Genomic DNA, 21,164 nt, shown 5'->3' with positions numbered 1-21,164 from the left:
TGACTTTGTATGAGCGACATTCTGCATAGGTCTTGCTGAGCCTCAGACCCTTTGAGTAAATGAACGACTCCACTAATCTATAAGGCTTGCATTACAAGATATACAATGTTTCCAGATGCTGTGAAGCATTAAAATAAATGGCTGGCATTATCTTTCAGGAAGGAGTTATCTGTAGGTTTCCTTAATGAAGTCCATTGCACCGCTTTGCAGGCATGCATCACCATAAATCTCCAGAGAGGTTGAGACTAATGTAGCATGCGTGCACTTCATCTCAACGCCATGCCGCGTCTTGCAGTGCCCCACACGCTGCTCTCTTATTTCTCTGTTGATGCTATGAGTAGCATGAGCATTTAATGTTTGACTTCTTCCTTTCTAATGAGATAAATACGGAGTAATAGTAGGAAAAACAAAACAAAACAAAAAAAAAAACATCTCAACAAACCATAACTATTGGCGAGCAAGAGCAACGACATAAAAACAAAATCGAAAGATCCAAGTACTGACACAATTTTCTTCCATGTTGTTTGCTTTAATATGAAGGCATTCACATGTAAGTAAAAAACAAAGAGAATTAGGAAATACAGCTAAAAGACCAAAACCTAATTTTAACCATGGATTAAAAATATATATATATATATATTTAACAGTCAAGTCAAATATTGTTTCTTTCAGTGGCACACCCTCCCGTTCCCTCTGTTAGAAATCAAACAGAGGCTGCAGAAAACTCTCCCTTGAGTATCATTTGTGAAATCTAAAGAAAACTCAATTTTATGAGTTTCAAATCTGTTTCTTCCATTTTATTCATCTAAAACATCCTCTGTGGCAGACTGCTGTCTCAAGAGATGTGTGAGACTTCATGCATTCATCTGAAATACGTCGCCCTGAGAATACCTGACCCTAAACATTGGCAGATAGAAGATATGATTGACATGATGCATGGCTGTATAAAAAGATTTGTGTGTCCATGATGGATATATGGTTTTATTTTTTAGAAATATTCTGTGAAAATACCCCAAAAGATGCCTGGATACATCAGAGCCTCTGATGAGAGAACTGTTGTTTCTGACATCTGACCCTTGGGTCATGTCTGAGTCTGTCAAAGCTGCAGCCGTGTGGGACTGGTTCTCTAGTCGTTATTTTCTTTGAGATTTTCCATTAAAGCACAGAGACCCGACAAAAATGTTTTTTTTCCTATTATTCTGGTTGGGTTTTGTGTCACAACGGGAGTGAGGTTTAAATTAAAATGCCCAAAATAAAGCAGTTAAATAACAATTCTCGCACACAGATAATTGTTTCTGTCGCTGCTGAGCCGATTTGGGGCCATATGAATTTCAGATCAACTCAATCTGACGATGAACATGAAATCTAAAAATTCTAATTTTGAAGCTGTGAAGATCAACAACTTCTCACCAAAATAGCCATACACTCAAAATATACTGATACAAAGTTTAACTTTTAGTTAATCAGTTCAAAGTTTTGCTATGGTGTTTTAATACAAAAAATGCTGAGAGGTACATTGCTATAAGTTTGAATCACTAGTACCAGTTAGCTTAGTTAGTTAGTAACGTGACTTGGAGCTAGAATTGGGTTGGATGTGACATTATTGTAAGTAATTAGCCTCTAAACTCACTTGGCAAGGGGTTTTACAATGTTCTCAAGTACAGATTTTTTTCCACCAGCGGTCATCTTTTGCTGACAAAGGCACAAAAATAAGCTGCTACTCCAGCGCAGGCTGTATAAAGTGAGGAAGATGAGCTAATCTGGGTATCCATCCCACACAGTTTTTTTGTTTTTTTTTCTTACAGAGAAACGTCCACCTCCTTTGGACGGGTTTCCTCCTACTACCAGGTGATTAGGGGGTAACCAAAATAAAATTGGACCTACATGAATGCACAGGTGATATATGATGCATTATGTCATGTGAGACGAGGACACAGCAGCGTGACGAAGGTGGATTTATTGAAGACCAAAGATCATCTTAGAGAGCAGAGCACTCCGATTCATCTTCTGTGTGTCATTTATTCAGGCAATCAAATTAACAATCGGTGGACTTGTACACAACTCAGACCGACTGGTGCAGTAGTGAGCCTATTACTCTCCCTCTCTCTCTCTCTCCTAATTAAGTTAGAGCAAACATCAGTCGGAGAAGGAGCTGAAAGGTGAATCATTCCTCACCCACTCACAAACACGGAGCAGCTTGGGATTAGATGGATCATTCACAGTCACCCAGAACACACACACTCACGCACACACGCACACGCATACACACACACGTGTTTGTGGCAGGTTGACAGTCTGCCACTTGGCTGTTATGGGTGGGATTCGTACATTTGATTTAATGCTCTTTTACACAAGCACCTGATTGTTGCTCGTCTATTGCCAAGACTTGAGTTCAGGGAGGAATCTGTCACACGCATATCAAGTAAACACCACCTTCCTACTTATTTGAAGCTCAGAGAGGCTGCACCATACCTGAAACTGTACAAACAAACTGGACGCGATTGAGTCAAGACAATAATTTCCTGATGCAGAAGGTAAAAATGAGTATTTTTTTTTTTATTTTTTTTATGTGCTTTAAGTTGCAGAGCGATTCTGCTCTTGGACTCACTGTACTTAAAGTCCAATTTAATCAAGAAAATGAGTTCACATTAGGGTCATCACAGCTGAAGGGAGGGAGGGAGAGCGATTTCTGACTTAATTACATACACAAACCCACATCTTTGAACAATGTGAAATTACCATTGATTCAGGCAGAATAATTAATTAGTTCACTTCATTTTTCTGCATGTTCTCCAGCATTTTCACCTGTTTTCTTTTTTTTTTTTGATTCACCTTTTTTGTCTCTCCTTTGGCGATTGAACAAAGTAGATGTGCGTGGAGAAATTTAAAAGCGAATCTGTTTGTCCCTGACTCTGAGTCCACCAATTGACTGCAAACCTGAGGAAGAGGCGATGATTCACATTGATTGTCACCTCAGTCACTGTGCTCTCCCTGCTGCTGTGACCATAACGACCTGATGTGGAGCGCATACATCTTGCCTTCACCCCACAGAGGGCAATCTTTATGCACTCAATTAAATTGTAGTCAGTTCCACTTCTGTTCCGCAGTGTGGCCGCGTATTCACTGACCTTTGGATTCAGAACCGTTAGGAAAACATAAACAATGGCCAGTGTGGAGCCTCTGTGTGGCTTTCTGGGCTTCATGGTGTTTTTATTTGTTTGATTTTTCAAGTTTTTTTTTTTTTTATTATTTCTTACTCGTTGGGCAAAGTTTGATTAAATCTACAGTTAAGCCCAAATTTATTTGTTCCATGGCAGTTTTAGGTTTACATTTGTTTTTGTTCAACCAAGACATTTGCAACAAAAAATAATCAGTTTCCACACGACTGTCATGCAAATTTTGTGCAAACTTTTAAAATGTCACAAAAAAGGAAAGTAAAATGTGAATTAGGTGCATTTCCACCTACGGGTTTGGAGCGAATTAACCAGGCAATGCAAAGAGTAACTTAGTCAGGTGTTCTCTTCACGCAGGGCTTCGATGAACAGGAAGTAGAGATTGCAAACCAGCATGGACAATACGACTCAGGAAACTGGATTGATAGCAACACTTCTTTAGAAATGCGTTGCTGTCAGACAAGTTGCCATTGTTCAGTCGTGTCACCTAAGACTGGCGATGCTGTCCTGCAGACGCAGAGATAGAAATACAGTTCTAATGATTCCAACATTGGAAACAGCTGATTAGTCACGTCATGTTTGCTACATTAGAACTTATTTAGTAAGCGTGTTTCCATCTCCCCTTTAGCGCATTACCTTTATCGGAAACCTAAAACCCACCTCAAGGAAGCGTGAAAATTTATTTTCAAAATTGAGGAAGTCATATTGATTTTTTTCCATTAACCTTTTCTAATGCAGTACTTCAAAATACCCATAAAAAAAAAAAAAAAAACACTAATGGGAACATGAGCAGCTACTGTGCAACAATCCCTCCATCTGAGGAAGAATGTGGCCGCAGTGGAAAGGAACAACTCCTTCGTAAAATAAAAGAGAAAAATAAAGAAAAAAACACCAATTGAACCTGAATCCATATCGCTATGATCCAACTGGCAACGGGGACGAGAGAGGAAACACACAGAAGACAGGAAGGGAGGAAAATGGGCAATCTAGGTCATCCTGGAATAAGTCACACCATCATTGAAAATGACTTATTGAGAAAGATTATAGTTGTTAGAAAAATATATTTTTTCATATCTGAGTACAAGTTACACATTTGAATGCAAATTACGAACCAGCCTCCAGGTCTTGATCCTCAAATATACAATTTATTGCACTCCAACAAAGGCTTGGATGGCTGAGCAAATGTCACTTTTCCCTTGTTGCTTTGAAGATGGAGGATTGAGAACATTGTTATTCCTTTGAACAGACAGAAGAAGTATTTAGTTTCTCCTCCAAATCTCACCTGAGAGATGAAAAAAGTTATTTTCTCCCTATGAGGTGATGCATCCAGTCTCTCTCTCTCTCTCTCTCTCTCTCTCTCTCTCTCTCTCTCTCTCTCTCTCTCTCTCTCTATATATATATATATATATATATATATATATATATATATATATATATATATTTTTTTTTTTTTTTTTTCTATTTAGAAACATTAAAGTGGAGCTAAGGTGAAGGGTAAGTAATTATTTAGTGTGGCTGTGTGAGTCAACCAGATTAGGAAACAAAGAAGAAGAAAACTCCACGAATACAGAGAAACAGGCAGACAAAAACATGGAGACAAAGGTTCACGGAGATCGGAAACCACAATGCTGATTATGACAAAGCGATAAGTCGGATTTTCTGCCCCAGTTGCCGTGGCAGCCAGGAGCAGCTGCAGTGGCAGGATAGCACTCGCTCCGCTGTTGCGCTCCTCCGTTCCCTGAGCCGGTCGATTATCAATGATTCGGAAAAGCGAGGAAGATCCTGCTGGGCCTGCTGCCCAGCACATTGCAGGGCCACGGAGGAGGGTACTGAGGGGAGGAGGGAGGGGCGCTACGACAAGCGGCACACAGACTGAGAGAAAATATACGTTGGCTTTGCTTTTGTGCATCAGTTGATGCTTAAAGATACTACAAGCTAAAAAGAAAGAGTAAAAAGGGACGGAAATTCAGATAAGCACTGTCTTTTGTCACTTATGAGGAAGTGTGTTCACATGATTGGATAACTCAGACGTAATTATAAAGCTGCTCATGTAAAAACTACAGTTATGACGCACAGATAACGTCATTTTCAATAATTGCCTGCTTCATAACAAAGGATTGTGCATTTCTAAAGCAGGCCACCAAAATATAAAGTTTCTTTCTGCAATTTATTACAGAACCATCCTTCCTTCAACATTCTTTCAGGATTTGTGTATAAATTATTCTTATAGTTATTTACAGAGGTAACTGTACCATCCTGTACTTTGATAATTTTCTGTAAACCATCTAAAACTTTGCACTTTATGTTTTGCAACAACACGGCAACACTTCACCTGATTACAGTCTGTGCACAAAAATGTTAGTTCCCCGACTTAGGCCTTCAAGGTAATGCCTCTTCCAAGGCAACATTATTATGTCGGTAAAATTGCAGCTGATCCTTAAAGAGATATAAAACGACCAGAAAGTGCAAGAATCAAGGTTCATGATTCACTCATCTGAATAGATAAAAAAAAAAAATCCCTGTGGGTGTTTTTATCAATAATCACTAACAGAAGAGAAACTTTGTAAAGAGGATGATTCAACATGTTTTATATAATAACATTTTCCCAGCATACTGGACATAGAGGATGTGAAGGAATGATTCATTTTCAAAAGGCATCAAACTTCAGACATGTCACTATATAAAACTATCTATACAGAAAAGAATGCATTATAAGTACCAAATGTGCCTTAAGGGTGTTAGCATGATCCATTCGATTGTTGCTTTGGTTACATTGATGAGATATTGAGACAGATATTACCTTAAATGTTCTAAAGTATGCAGGTAAAAATATGACAAACATATTGCTTTTGTGATAAGTTCAATCACTTGAACTTCTTTTGTTCAAAATCTAAGATAAAAGCAAACTATTTAGCATTAACATTTGTTAAAACTAAGCACAAGTATACTCAGATCTTACGAAGCAGTTTCAGAAATATTACAAATTTGCTTTACACCATTCCTACAGCTGCTTTAATAAAATGCCACTAGTGTTCAAACGACCAGAGTTTTGCGTGATTATATGGAACATGACACTGCCCCTCCCCCATCTGTTTCTGTGTACTGCCTGTTAGCTGGCTGAAAGAAATGTACTATATCTGTGCAACTTGGAAGCTACTACTAAAATTAACTATTAATTCTACAATATTATATATACATTTTTAATGCATAATGCATCAAAATCAACATAAGAAAATAAACTTTAAAATAAACTTTTGCTATATTATTTTAGCAGCATTTTTTTTCCAATCAAAAGCAGATAGATTATGTGCTGCTCTTCAGTATTAAATTCTTGATAAAGTTTTTCAGAAAATAGGATACTGCACACTCATACAGTGGCTGCTACATTCAAAGTTAATACAATATAAGCATCTCATGCTAGCACTCGCCTAGTTATACTACAGTTGGGAGTTCATGAAATCTTGACAAGTTTTCAGAGTAATAAACCCTCTGCTGCACAAATAAAAATAGGATCCGGAAGAGAGAGAGAGAGAGAAAAAAAAAACATTTCAGGTAAAATATGTATTTGGTGATTAATGAAGAACAGGTGGGGTGCGTTCAGGAACAAAACCCAGGTGCAGAGCTTAGACAAAGATGGGTGGAAATAGAGTGTTTTTTCAGCAAAAGATGGAGGTGGAAAAAGTATGAAAACCTAAGTCATCCCTGAAAATTACTAATTATAAATCAAATAGGGGGGAAAAAAACACAAACAGTAAAACTCACAGATAACAACACATTAATTTATTGTTTTTATTGTAATTTATTTGACTAAATAGCTTATTCTTATTGTTCAGTCATAACTTAACTTTATAATGTATAGTATTTGTTTTTTTCAAATAGTTATTGAACGTGTGTTTGGGCGGTAATAAAGCTACAAAGGCTCTCACTGTGATACAAATGTATGCGAGCTCTGAAACAAATATAATGTAGTGACATTGAAGAGGAGCTTCAGTAGATAAACTAAATGCTTCTTCCTCTGCATTCCAAAGTTAAAATGACCAACTTATTGTCAAACCCAGAACTTTTCAGACAGGAAAACAAAAAGTCCACACAATACCTCCACACAGATGCAAATACCCAACGCTGAGGGACAGGAGCTGGCGCTAAGTAAGACCAATTCTGTCATTTTATTTCCACTTGCCTGTCTGTTTTAGTGAAGCTGTCACAAAAATATTCTCAGAGAGCAGTAGGGATCTGACTCATTGCGACTAACTGTCTGTATTCGTGCACACCGTGTACCTTGACACGTGCGAACACATGCATCTCCTGCACACACATGCTTATTCTCAAGGACCTACGCAGCTCCAGAGATCCTGCACCTTTGAAGTTGTCACAAAAAATGTTCTGGTTGGGTAGTCAGAGTAAGACACAATCAGACTCTTCACTCTGCCTTATTTTACCCATCTCTGCTACATGCAAGACACACACACACGCACACGCACGCACACGCACACACACGCACGCACACACACACGCACACACACACGCGCGCGTGCACACACACACACACACACACACACACACACACACACACACACACACACACACACACATTAGACTGTCACAAGGATTCAGTCTTTTGCATCTGACTCAGACTGCAGCAACTCAGGTGCCATACTGTATGACCTCTTACAATAAGTTTCTCTCCCTGCATGGCTGTCACACACACACACACACACACCCCCACACACACCCCCCCCCCCACACACACACACACACACACACACACACACACACACACACACACACACACACACACACACACGCTCGCACACACACCCACATGCAGTTAAAATCTATTCTAATATTATCCTGGAACTGAGTTGTATGAAGCCTCTGCAGTAACTGACAGTGGCAGCTTTCACAAAATAACGATCTAACATTATGGAGTATATGCATACTGGAAACTGAAAGTATTGTTCTGATTTCTGTGGGTTCTTGGAAGACTTTCTAGTATTTTATTTTAATCTCTAGACTCTCTGATTGAGGGTAAAATGAAGAATCTGTGCAGCAGTGCTGCGCATCGAGAATTTAGCTCAAATAACAAACATCCAGGAAAGTAAAAACCAAATTGCTAAACATTTATTCCTAATTGTACTAAACTGTGAATGTGAACGTTGATTTATTTACTTATTTATTTAATTATTTATTTTTAACACAGAACCTTTTCAAGAAGAGGAATTATCATACTGAAGTATATAAAAATTAAAAACGGGCAATGATTTTAAGGAATTCAAATAGTGATAACATGATCAGAATTTCAAGAACCGAAGAGGCTTTGTTTGATAAATGGCACTTTGTTGTTATTCATTATCACACACTCAAACATTAACGCTTTCTTCTGATATTGTGCGTGAGTTTACGATTGCATTTGATGCAACACCTTGCATTTTTGTTCCCAGAAAAGTTCTCAGAATAATATATTTTCCATGTAAAACTAATAATAAAAACAGCTACACCACACATGCAGCGTTGCTGCACAGCTCCCTCCCACTGCTCCGTCTGAAGTGTTGCTCAGTTTAACATCCAACATTAAATCTTGTGATTTCCTGCCTCCACCGAGGCTTCACAGGAACACCTCTCAGCTGCTGGGTGGACCACGGCACAATCTTTGTTTCTCCTTTCCGTCTTCCTCCTCAAGCATCCCACAAGTCAGTGGGTTTTATAAAGCTGGAAAGTCAGCAATGCATTTATATGTAGGGACGAAAGGAAGTTAGATGAGGAGGCCCTGGTAAAATGAAAGCACACACCTTTTGAATTAAAAGTTTTACCTACTGAGTACAAATCTAAGGAGTCTGCTTAGATTATTTTTTACAAACTTTTTCCATTTGGGATTCATTTTTGTTTGTTTGATAACAGTTTGGAATCTGTGATATGTTGGTTTGCAAATGGGAAGATGCAATTTGGAAATGGACCAGATCCTAAATGATTTTAGGGCCTGGTAAACACCAGATTTCTTTTTAATCAAATGTGCAATTGTGTCTAAAGTGAACAAAAGGGCATACATGCTTTAAAATGAAAGACAATTTGGGATAAAAAGAAACCTTGCTCTCTCAGGACTGGGGAAGCTTACTAGTGAGTGTCTGACCATGTGTTGGCTCATGGATCCTTGGCTCACAGAAAACCTCCTTCTTCATAGGGGGGATGTCAAGGTGGGGTGTGTGGTGTAAGCTGGTTAGCAGGCAAAAAAAGGGGCTTGAACCTGTTGTGTCCCGGCATTATGAATTGGTTGTAGGGATGCACACAGTTGCTTCACTTGCAGAGAATTGTTGGGCTCACCTCCACATGCTGGGCTTTTTTCAACCAACACCCCGAGAAGGCCTTGATGTTCTCCTACCTTGGCATAACCAGGTGAGGCTATTTTTGGGGGGATATTCAGAAGCCCTGAGCCGAGTGCCTGCAGTTCTCCCAGAGGACTGGGATGACTTCCTCTTTACAGCTTCAAGCAGCGAGAGACTGTTCATAAGCTTTTGCAATGAGCATCAGCTTGAATTACAGCAAGTCCTTCTAGGAGATTGTGACCAGAAGGAAGAAGTGCGATCCAGGGGATTCAGTCATTCACCCCGGAGGACGATGACTGATTTTTGTAAACGCATCATCAAGCCTGCAGCTCACTGTGTGAGGCACCTGGGAGAGCAGAGAGTTAAAGCTGACGGCTGGCTGATCTCCAACTCGTGGCAAGTTCAATCTGGTAGCGATGAAGACCGTTAGACACACCTGGTTAACATCAACTAAATGCTGAGGAAGAACCGAGAACTGGAAGAGGACACGTCTGGAGAACGGCCTTTAACGCCTCATGAAGTGTTTTTCACAAGCCCTGTAGGAAGTTCAGATAAGCTGAAGTCATAAATTTAGAGTGACTGCTGAAATGACTCAGCAGAAACGGTTAAATATAGTTTTTTTTTTTTTTTTTCAGGCAACAGCTCATGGCATTCTGTGTTTCTAAAAGTATGAGAACCACAAACAATGACTTGGAATTGCCGCTCAGCTGTTTAAACTCTGCATTTATCAGCGTCTCAGTATGAGCAATACGCCTAAGAGGAACAAAACCTTAAGACTACTCAGGCAAAACCTTTTGATTATGTGTTACGAGGTTAAATGGGAAAACGAGCATTATTTTTCACATCGCCTATGTTCTTCTCGCTCAAATGATCAAACATATTTCTCTCTTCACTCTACAAACCAATTCCTCAAATAAAGTTCTGTGGATAAATTATAAATCTCCGTCAGCCTAAAGAAAGTAATTATGAGCATAAATATTACACTAGCCACACTAAACCAAGCGCAGGGTTGCTTGCTTCATCTGTTCTTATAACTTGGCTTTCAGTAAAGGCCTGCTACATTATTTATTATGGCAGTCCAGCACGGAAGGCAATCTTCTTGGAAGGCGCAGATATAAATGTGTACATCTGTAAATATGCTAATGTTTTCCTATTGAGCTCCTTCCATTTGTACAAATCGTACAGGAAAAAAAAAAAAAAAAAAAACGACTCACCACATAAAATGCAATTCTAATTTCACGTGACAAACCAGATTTGTTTGACCTTATAGGTGCTGAGAGGTTTTTGTACGAAGTGATTTTTCTAGCACCGAGTCACATTAATGTTTCCTTTTTGAGTTGCCTTTTCGTTACAATGCTGCCATTGTTATGAACTGGAGGATTGCACTCTTGAATTCAAACTAAGCATCACTGAACATGAAACATAAATCTAGCTGCAGGCCTGGATTATTGGGGTTTTGTCGACAGAGAATCTCCAAACCAAAGGTCACCAAGCAGAAGGCGTCTTGATTTTCAGTCTGTCTGCAGCAAACAAACAATAAAGCAGTGATGCGTCTGTAAGTTTTAATCGACAGTGTCTTTCAAAAGTATTTATGCCCCTTGAACTTTTAAATTTTTTGTCACATTACAACCACAAACGTAAATGTATTTCATTGGAATTTAATGTTAACAATTGTGAAGAACAAAGAAAATCTAATTTACAAAAATAAACTGAAAAATGCACAGAAGGTTCTTGAACTATCATCATCTGGACCTTCGCAAATTTTAACATTCTTTATGATAAATCTTTTGGCCTTTAGTGTCCTTATGAGAAGCCTTATGCTCTCCTAATTTCATGTGTTGTTTGGTATGTTTCATAAGCAGCTATTCCTACTTTTGAGTAATAGTTCAAGCAAACTTTAAGTGAACAAACACTGCTGAGAAATCTACCGAACGGAACCTCGACAGAAACAGAATGAAACCCAGGAACAAACTTTGTCCTCAAATCGGATGTGCTAGTGCGGTTTCTCCTTTTAGTTAGAATTTGGTCTGTTTCTTAAGAGACTCTGTCTCCAAAGGAGACAAGCCACAATACTGCCAATCAAAACAAAGTGCTGCTGTGAACAAGGCGGAGCTACTGTGAGTGAGAGCTGAGCAGTGAAAGAAAAAATAAGGGAGCCGTCGACGGGAATCGGCCTTTTGATTCAGGATAAATCATCATCTCTTAGAGACGATACTTTTGCACAACCCATTACAAATGTCGGTACAATAGTGGCAGGACTAGCGTCATTGTCTCCTGTATTGTAAATAAGAGTTGGTCTGAAACGTTTGCTGTCTGACTGAACGTACTTTATGGTACAGATGATGCTACGTAGAAGTTTAGCCATTGTTCAGGTGATGCTGCATGCAGCTTTTTTCTTTTTTCCACTTTCCAACTTTCCACTGACCTCCCTTATCGTGCTGGATGAAAGACCTCTGTCACTGTCAGAGTCATTGTTGTCATTGTTGAATGGAAAAGAAAAGCAAATAAGTAAAAAGCATGACAGGAGCTGCATAGTTAGCTGTGACAACAAGAGGGAATATCGGCAAATGTTGGGTGGGCACCCGGGTCCCATCATTACAAGATTTCTTCTTTGTAACACATCTTTTCTTTGGTGTGTAAGACATGAGTGTGTGTAAGTGAATGATGAATGTAGTGTGAAGCACTTTGGGGTGCTCTAAACACACACAGGCCATTTACTATATGCCAAAGGGGTCAAGTCGATGTGGAGTCATTGACTTCACAAATCCAAAACTTTGGCTTTTCACGTTGGATTGTGAAAATCCAAAGTCTTTCATAGTTTGAATAAGTCGAGTGTAAAGCCATTAAATATATGACTCAAGAAGAATATGAATTGATGCTGAGTCAAATCAAACCTGTAAAAAACTCAGGTTTTGTTCGATGCTTGTTTAATGTGAACCTTGATTAAAAATTCCTGACTGTTCACTACAGGCCAGTTAAGGTCAATAAACTTTGGTCTTGTCGACTTTAATAAAATTATTCATCTGCTATGTGTTTCTGGGTCATTACACACAATTCGCTCAGAGGTATTTGCTTATTGTTCTTGTTGAAATAAGATTGAGTTAGTCCTATTTTATGCAGCACAATGTTTAAGTTTGCAGCTTAGCCGGCGGAGTCACTGAGCACATGGAGCTTCACCACCGCACCGCATTAATCTGATGCATATTTTTACACAAGTGAACCCGTATTATTAGCTTTCTCCTGAACTTTCTAATCGAATCAAAATGTGATTCTGTTGACATTTTTTCTTTAATTTTCATAGTTAAAAAAAACTTCCTTCCTCTAATGCGAGCATGTGTTGAATAATGTAGCTATTTATCGGTGTCGCCATGTACAGAAACCACATGATCTTTTTAAGATCTGCCGTCATGCGGCCTTGAGCTCTGCTGTCCCTGTTCTGCGGCTCGCTGAAGCCTCGGCAGCCTCTGGGCAGCTGTCACTTGTTTCATGCTCTGATGGCACCATAACCTAGCGTGGAGAAGATTACGCAGCGAGGCAAGCTGCTCTCTGATTTGTCCCGAGACTTTGCATGAAGCAAGTTGTCCCATGAATAACAGAACAATTTGCAGTTTTTTTCCCCTGCATTTCAGATTTATGCTTCAGTGTTAAAAACAAACGTAAAGAACAAATGACATCTCCAACAAAAATAAAATGGTGGAGAGGTAAATACTTTTTAGCTTCCTATTTGGCAAACACATCCCTCTGCTGCAACACCTGTTTAAAATCTGCTTAGCAAGCAAAAAAAATCCCCACATGATGAAGTCTGATGTCTGACTTGATTCCAGACCCGAGCTGATACTCGCAGCGGTTCAAAAATGTGATTTTTTCCACACCTATTTCAAAAATCTTTCAGAATTTCAACTTTATTTGTAACTTTCATTTAATCCTACTGTACCACTCCATGCTAAAGATGTTAGACATTTTTCTGACCCTATCTTCCTGCTTCATGGTCCTTTGCCTTCTGTGTACCTCAGAAACAAAAGAAAGCCAGTTTCTGCCTAGTAAGGTGGAGTGTCTGCCTGGTGGGTTTGCTCAAGCATCCAGCCTGCTGACAGGAGGCGAGTAAACAGCTGAAATTGATAGAAAACATCACAAATAAACTCAGGCAGAAAGAAGTAGCTCACTGAAAGGGGTGGTAAAGTCGTCATTTATCAGACCAGCGGAGAGTGAAGATGTCAGGTGCTGGAAAGCTTACAATATTTTTTTGGAGAAACAGACCTGAACGAGCTACGAGCTACTGCCATCAATCACAAGGCTAACTGAGACGTCAGTCAGACACTCCAGAGGAGGGAAAACTGAAGGAGCTGGACGCGGCATCAGGTGTGTTTGAGTTTGCTGTCATTCTCGCCTACATGGGTAGAGGGTTTAAAATAGAGCTCTTTGGTCTGGAAAACAATCCAACCTCACTTCCTAGGGAAAATATTAATAAAGTCAGACAGAGTCAATATCAGTCTTAGTCTTAAGCAATTGAACATCTCACCAATTCGCAAGAAAACATCAAGCATGCTACAAAGTCTTACTCAGCTCTTATGTAGCTGCTATCACTTAAGGGACTCAGCAACATTTCTACAAGAGATCTTTATGTTAATATCTGTGTTCAGAGGCGCAAAAAGTGGGTATGCAGCGTATGCAACGCATAGGGGCGCAGCACCAGAGGGGGCGCCAAAGCCCCGTCTGGAGGGGGCGACGCGCCTATTATGTTTTCCCATACAGTTCAGCGCGTCTCACGCTCCTTCACCTCTCGCACATAACGAGGTACATGTAGGGAGTTTCACAGTCCACGCAGCGTCGCCTCAACCAAAGTGTTTTTTATGAACAACTTCAAAAAAGAAGAGCCCACCTCCGAAAAAGAGGAGCTCTCCTCTGAAAAAGAAGAGCCCGAGGCCGGTGTGGGTAGGTCCATTTTCTGAGCTGCTATATCACTGCCCCATTAACGGAGTTTCAGCGGTTTCCAGGAAGTAGCCTGAGCCGCACGGTGCGCTGTACGCTACTACGTTTTCTTACTTCTCAAACATAAACTGTTTATTTTAAAGTTTCACCGTCATCGTTAAAAATGGTGAAATTTGGTCAAATTAAAGCAGTGGCTTCACTTGTTAGCTCGATGCTAAACAACGGAAAGCTAACGGTAGCAGCCGTTAGCAACCTTCCTGTCGTTTTCCCAAACAGAAAAGCGAAGTTGTTGTTTTTTGCTATACAAATTAAGTGTTTTATAGCAGTAAACATTTAAAGTGACCAAAGATGATACTCTGAGTGAATCTTTTCTTATATTGATTGATTTATTGATCTTCGGAATGCTTTGTGCATAAAGTTGAAACAGTCTGTGCGTGTTATCTGTCAAAATGACGGATGGCCGCCAGATTTTTTTAAAAAAAGCCAACAAAGCAGAAAATATTCTGTTACAATATGTAGATATTTTAATATAGAGCAAAAGTAAATGGGATTATGATTAATGGCGGTTGCTATTTCTAGTAATCAATTTTGATCGTATTAAAATTAAAAATCCTTTATTGTCCCAAAGTGGGGATTAATTCAGGTCCAGCAGCAGCAAATCGATTTATGTAGATTCACAAAAAGAGCAAATATAAATATACAACAAAATTAAGAATAACATACTGTAGAGTCAATGCAAAATTGGTTTCCCTGTCTCTATGATTAGCTATGTAATTTATGGAAAAAAATACTACCAACTAAGAAATAAACCGATGCAGTTAGATACATAGGTGCTCAAAAAAGGGGCTCATCTAACCGCATTCTAGGACAGAATATTAACAAAGCCACACAGCTGTGTGTCGATCAAAACTAAGGAAAATCTCGATATAGAGCATACTACTATGCATATGTAAGATATTTTATTAGTAATTTCTTTCTGCAGGTCTATTTTGTTATAGGAAAGTATTGCAATATTCAAACCCGCAATTTAGCAAGATATGTAAATCAGAGCTAGAGCACCAGACGTATTTTGTCTTTACAGAATTACACTATTAAAAATATAAACAAGGGCACAATGCAACCTTTTAGTGGACTGTAATCTATAAAAAAGAGCTGCCTGTTTCCTACTGCAGTAGAGATGAAGATGGTACATTCAGGAAAGCAGAGCTGCATCAAACTTTAATGTGAAACTACAGAAAAAAAGAGAAAAAGAAAAGCAAAAATGTAATTGTTAATGCATGTCACCATGAAAAAAGCCTACTGAGTTTTGGTTAAAAAAACTTTTTCTCACATGAAGTCGTGGGCAGGGCCCAAAATCGCAACAAAATATTTCTGATGTGTGCAAATAAAAGTTTTATGTTTGGCAAATAACTTTTTAAGTTCACGAGACAAAAATTTGTTATTTAATTTAGAAAAAAAAAGTTATTTAAACAAAAAACATTTTGTTTTAAAAAAAGAAATCATTACAATTCCAAAAGTTTTGATTACAATTTTATTTTCCTTAACTGAGGTTTTTTTTTTTTTTCATTGAATAATTGGGGAAAAAACAATGAAAAATTTAGCCCTTCACCATACATTTTGCTGAAAAATAATTTGTCCCAGAAGGTATTGAGATTAACAATAATATTGTTGTTGTTTCGGAACCATTTTTAATTAATATAATGGTGTTGGCATAATACAAAAACATTCTCAAAGATCAATAAATTTTAAACGCTGGAAGTGGAAAACATTTTAAATATCCTACATAAATGAAGCGAATAAAATGAATTATGAAATCTCTGGAAACAAAATTGTCTTAAACGTCAAACTGAAGAATTATGCAGATTTTGGAAAAACGAATCATGCAAACTGAAAATATTGGGTTTGTTTTAATTTATTATCCAATGAACTGATTTATTGTGACGGGCCTATCAATCAATCAACTTTAGATTAACTCAATCGATAACTTTCATCCCTTCTTAAAACACAAATTATTTATGCTAAAGCAGATCAAGCCTTCAATCAGGTACGGTGGAGGGCGCGTCATGCTGTGGCAACAAGCTGAAAAAATTAGATATGCTGCTTCAATGCTTCAATAAAATAAATTAGTTATTCTTAGGATTTTTATTTTGTTTTTATTCACATTTTAATATTTCTCCAGATATAATTTTCTTCCGACTCGCCGATACAATTTAGCTTAATATGAAAAAAGATTTAATTTGATGGAGGGAGAAACAGACGGAAACCACAGAGGCCTCTATCTTTCTGATACATGACGACTGATGAGATCTTTTTAATCAGAGCGGCCCGAGCCCGGTTCTGTCTTCGTGTTTTATTGAGCACCAGCAAGTCAAGAACCACCAGAAAGTCGGGAGCCAGCAGGAAGTTGAGAGCCAGCAGCGAGTCGAGAACCAGCAGGAAGTCGAGAGCAAGCAGCGACTCGAAAGCCAGCAGCGACTAGAGAGCCAGCAGCGACTAGAGAGCCAGCAGCGACTAGAGAGCCAGCAGCGAGTCGAGAACAAGCAGCGAGTCGGGAACAAGCAGCGAGTCGAGAACAAGCAGCGAGTCGAGAACAAGCAGCGAGTCGAGAACAAGCAGCGAGTCGAGAGCAAGCAGCGAGTCGAGAACAAGCAGCGAGTCGAGAGCAAACAACGAGTCGAGAACAAGTAGCGAGTCGAGAACAAGCAGCGAGTCGAGAGCAAGCAGCGAGTCGAGAACAAGCAGCGAGTCGAGAGCAAACAACGAGTCGAGAACAAGTAGCGAGTCGAGAGCAAGCAGCGACTCGAGAAACCAGCAGCGACTCGAGAACCAACAGCGACTCGAGAGCCAGCAGCGAGTCGGGAACCAGCAGGAAGTCGGGAGCCAGCAGGAAGTCAGGAGCCAGCAGCGACTCGATAGCCAGCAGCGACTCGAGAGCAAGCAGCGACTCGAGAGCCAGCAGCGAGTCGGGAACCAGCAGGAAGTCGGGAGCCAGCAGGAAGTCGGGAACCAGCAGCGACTCGAGAGCCAGCAGCGACTCAAGAACCAACAGCGAGTCGAGAGCCAGCAGCGAGTCGGGAACCAGCACCGAGTCGGGAACCAGCAGGAAGTCAGGAGCCAGCAGCGACTCTATAGCCAGCAGCGACTCGAGAGCAAGCAGCGACTCGAGAGCAAGCAGCGACTCGAGAGCCAGCAGCGACTCGAGCGCCAGCAGCGAGTCGAGCGCCAGCAGCGAGTCGGGAACCAGCAGCGAGTCGGGAACCAGCAGCGAGTCGAGAGCCAGCAGCGAGTCGAGCGCCAGCAGCGAGTCGAGCGCCAGCAGCGAGTCGGGAACCAGCAGCGAGTCGAACGCCAGCAGCGAGTCGAGAGCCAGCAGCGAGTTGAGCGCCAGCAGTGAGTCGGGAACCAGCAGGGAGTCGAACGCCAGCAGCGAGTCAGGAACCAGCAGCAGGTCGGGAACCAGCAGCAAGTCGAGAACCACCAGAAAGTCGGGAACCACCAGAGAGTCCAGGACCACCAGAGGGTCGAGGGCCACCAGAAAGTCAATAACCACCAGAGTCAAGAACCAGCAGCGAGTCCAGAACCAGCAGCGACTCGAGAGCAAGCAGCGACTCAAGAGCAAGCAGCAAGTCAAGAACCAGCAGCGACTCGAGAGCAAGCAGCGACTCGAGAGCCAGCATCGAGTCGAGAGCCAGCAGCGACTCGAGAGCCAGCAGCGAGTCGAGCGCCAGCAGCGAGTCGAGCGCCAGCAGCGAGTCGGGAACCAGCAGCGAGTCGAACGCCAGCAGCGAGTCGAGAGCCAGCAGCGAGTCGAGCGCCAGCAGTGAGTCGGGAACCAGCAGGGAGTCGAACGCCAGCAGCGAGTCAGGAACCAGCAGCAGGTCGGGAACCAGCAGCAAGTCGAGAACCACCAGAAAGTCGGGAACCACCAGAGAGTCCAGGACCACCAGAGGGTCGAGGGCCACCAGAAAGTCAATAACCACCAGAGTCAAGAACCAGCAGCGAGTCCAGAACCAGCAGCGACTCGAGAGCAAGCAGCGACTCAAGAGCAAGCAGCAAGAACCAGCAGCGACTCGAGAGCAAGCAGCGACTCGAGAGCCAGCATCGAGTCGAGAGCCAGCAGCGACTCGAGAGCCAGCAGCGAGTCGAGGGCCAGCAGCGACTCGAGAGCCAGCAGCAAGTCGAGAGCCAGCAGCGAGTCCAGAGCCAGCAACGACTCGAGTGCCAGCAAAGACTCGAGAGCCAGCAACAAGTCGAGAGCCAGCAGCAAGTCGAGAGCCAGCAGCGAGTCCAGAGCCAGCAACGACTCGAGTGCCAGCAAAGACTCGAGAGCCAGCAACAAGTCGAGAGCCAGCAGCAACTCGGGAGCCAGCAGTGACTCGAGGACCAGCAGCGAGTCCAGAGCCAGCAGCGAGTCCAGAGCCAGGAGCGACTCGAGAGCCAGCAGCGACTCGAGAAACCAGAAACCAGCAGCGACTCGAGAGCCAGCAGTTGGAGCAAGCATCAGTTTTTTAGACCAACCCAGTGGAACTAGAACATCCATGATGGGAGAAAATATCTCAGAGTTCCCGACTGGTACATGGTCCGTAAAACTGTACCTGCCCATGTACCGACTTCTCTGAGAACTGATCCTGGCTCCTGGTTCTCCTGTTCTGCCAGCCTTTCCTGAAGCAGAGCATTTTCGTTCATCAGCTCTGCGTTCTGCCTGGACAGGTTCTTGATTTTTTTCCTATTGCTACACTGTATGCTGCGCAGAGTGTCCAGCTGTCCCCAAAGATCGTCCAGCTCTGTGGCCTGCTGATCCACCTTCTCCTCTGTCGTTTTTAGCTCCGTCCGAAGCTCCTGGACTTCTCCTCTCAGAAATCCTTGGACATGTTTTAACGCCTCTGCTTCTTCTCTGTCATCCTGATATTGGCGCTCTTTCTTATACATCTCTTCACAAAGCGACACCAGCTGTCCACGGAGAGCGTTGTTCTGGCATTCCAGTAGATCACATTGTGCTTGCAGGCGACTGGGCCTGCAAGACCGAGACTTGAAGTCCTCAATTTTTCGACGGTCTGTTTGAGCTCCAGGTTTTCCTTCTCAAGTCTTCTCTCCATCCTGTTGGCAACGTTTTTCTGAGCAATGCTGTTGGACTCTTCACAAGTGTTCTTCCTTTGACATGTACAGCAACTGAGTTGGCATCAAAGGGAGATGGATCACAGTCATCAGTGATGTCATAGAGCATGAGTGACATCACTGGTACATCAAAGCCACTAGAAGCCTGTTGTGTGTGGGAGTGTGTTCTGTATTTGATGCCTTGTGGCAGAGGCGCAAAAAGTGGGTATGCAGCGTATGCAACGCATAGGGGCGCAGCACCAGAGGGGGCGCCAAAACCCCGTCTGGAGGGGGCGACGTGCCGATGATGTTTTCCCATACAGTTCAGCGCGCCTCACGCTCCTTCACCTCTCGCACATAACGAGGCACATGTAGCGAGTTTTACACTTCATGCAGCGTCGCCTTGGGGGGTGGGGGGAGGGGGGGTGTTGAGCGTCGGTCCTTCACCCTGAAGTTTCTTCCCTCGGGGGGGGGGGCGCCGATTTATGTTTTCGCATCCACCTGAATAATGTGCAGTTGTGCCACTGTCTGTGTTTATTTATTATTTTTGCTTGTGCAGCTTACATATGGTAGCTTCCTCCAACGGTCCAAAAAAAATGTGACTGTCTCTCTAAATTCTCCTTAGAGAAGTTGCTGTTTGTCCTTGGATGGGATGGCAACTTGCAGGGTGTGTGGTGTACCCCGCCTCTCGCCCGTCGAGAGGCACCGGCTCCCCTCAGGTGACTTTGGACACACCATGTATACCTCACATGTGCATCACTGTTAACAAAACAATAACATCACTGTTCTCTCTGGAAGGTTAAATTTTCACTCACCTCGGATATTCAGATGCTTGAAGCTGAAAATGAAACGGGTATGATTATTAGGACAATAATTATCTGACTAACCCCAAACTGAACCTTTCTAGGCGGTCATTTCATTCTTAAATATGCAAAACAAACAAATAAATAATTGAAGCAAGAATGTAACATCGTGGCAGCGGTAACGTAATCCATCCTGACGCCGCAGAACACGCTGAATTACTCTCCCGTAATTCCAGTGCACATGCATTATTCAAAATGGAGGCTTAGCGAGTAGAACCCGCGTGCTCCAAAGACGTGATAGGACTTGATGTTCAACATAACGGCTTTCACTTCCTTATGTTTAGAGCCATGCAGAGCTCATTTTTTAATACAGCTGCATACACAGGAAGGTAGGAGACAATGTGATAACGTGTTTGGAAATCTGTGTAAAGACAAAGGAGCGATGTGACTATGTCAGCTGTTGCAACTGTGCAATTTCACTGACGAAAAGAGATGTAGGAAGAAAAGAAATCGTAAAACTATGTGTTGGCAAACAAATTTGTCTCCTACGTTTCAGACTACAACAGCAGCTGGGAAATTGACCCCTTTGACTGACAAATATGAAGATGTGGCAATGTCAAATTTAATGATGGATTTTATTTTAGCACAGATGTTACGGCTGAATAGCTCTAAAATGTCCAGTGTTTTATTAGAACCTTTGCATGGAGGCTTAATTATAGATCAAATGGCTTAAAGCTGTCAATGTACACTTTCTAATTATAGTTATTAAGTGTGCCTACATGTTTATGCACAGAAAATGTATTAATCAACAGAATATTTCTGACAATGTACTGCAATAAGAGGAA

This window comes from Poecilia mexicana, unplaced genomic scaffold, assembly GCF_051168715.1.
Source record: "Poecilia mexicana isolate PSO_F unplaced genomic scaffold, ASM5116871v1 scaffold_1, whole genome shotgun sequence".
In the NCBI taxonomy this organism is placed as follows: Eukaryota; Metazoa; Chordata; class Actinopteri; order Cyprinodontiformes; family Poeciliidae; genus Poecilia; species Poecilia mexicana.
This window is presented reverse-complemented; position numbering follows the sequence as displayed.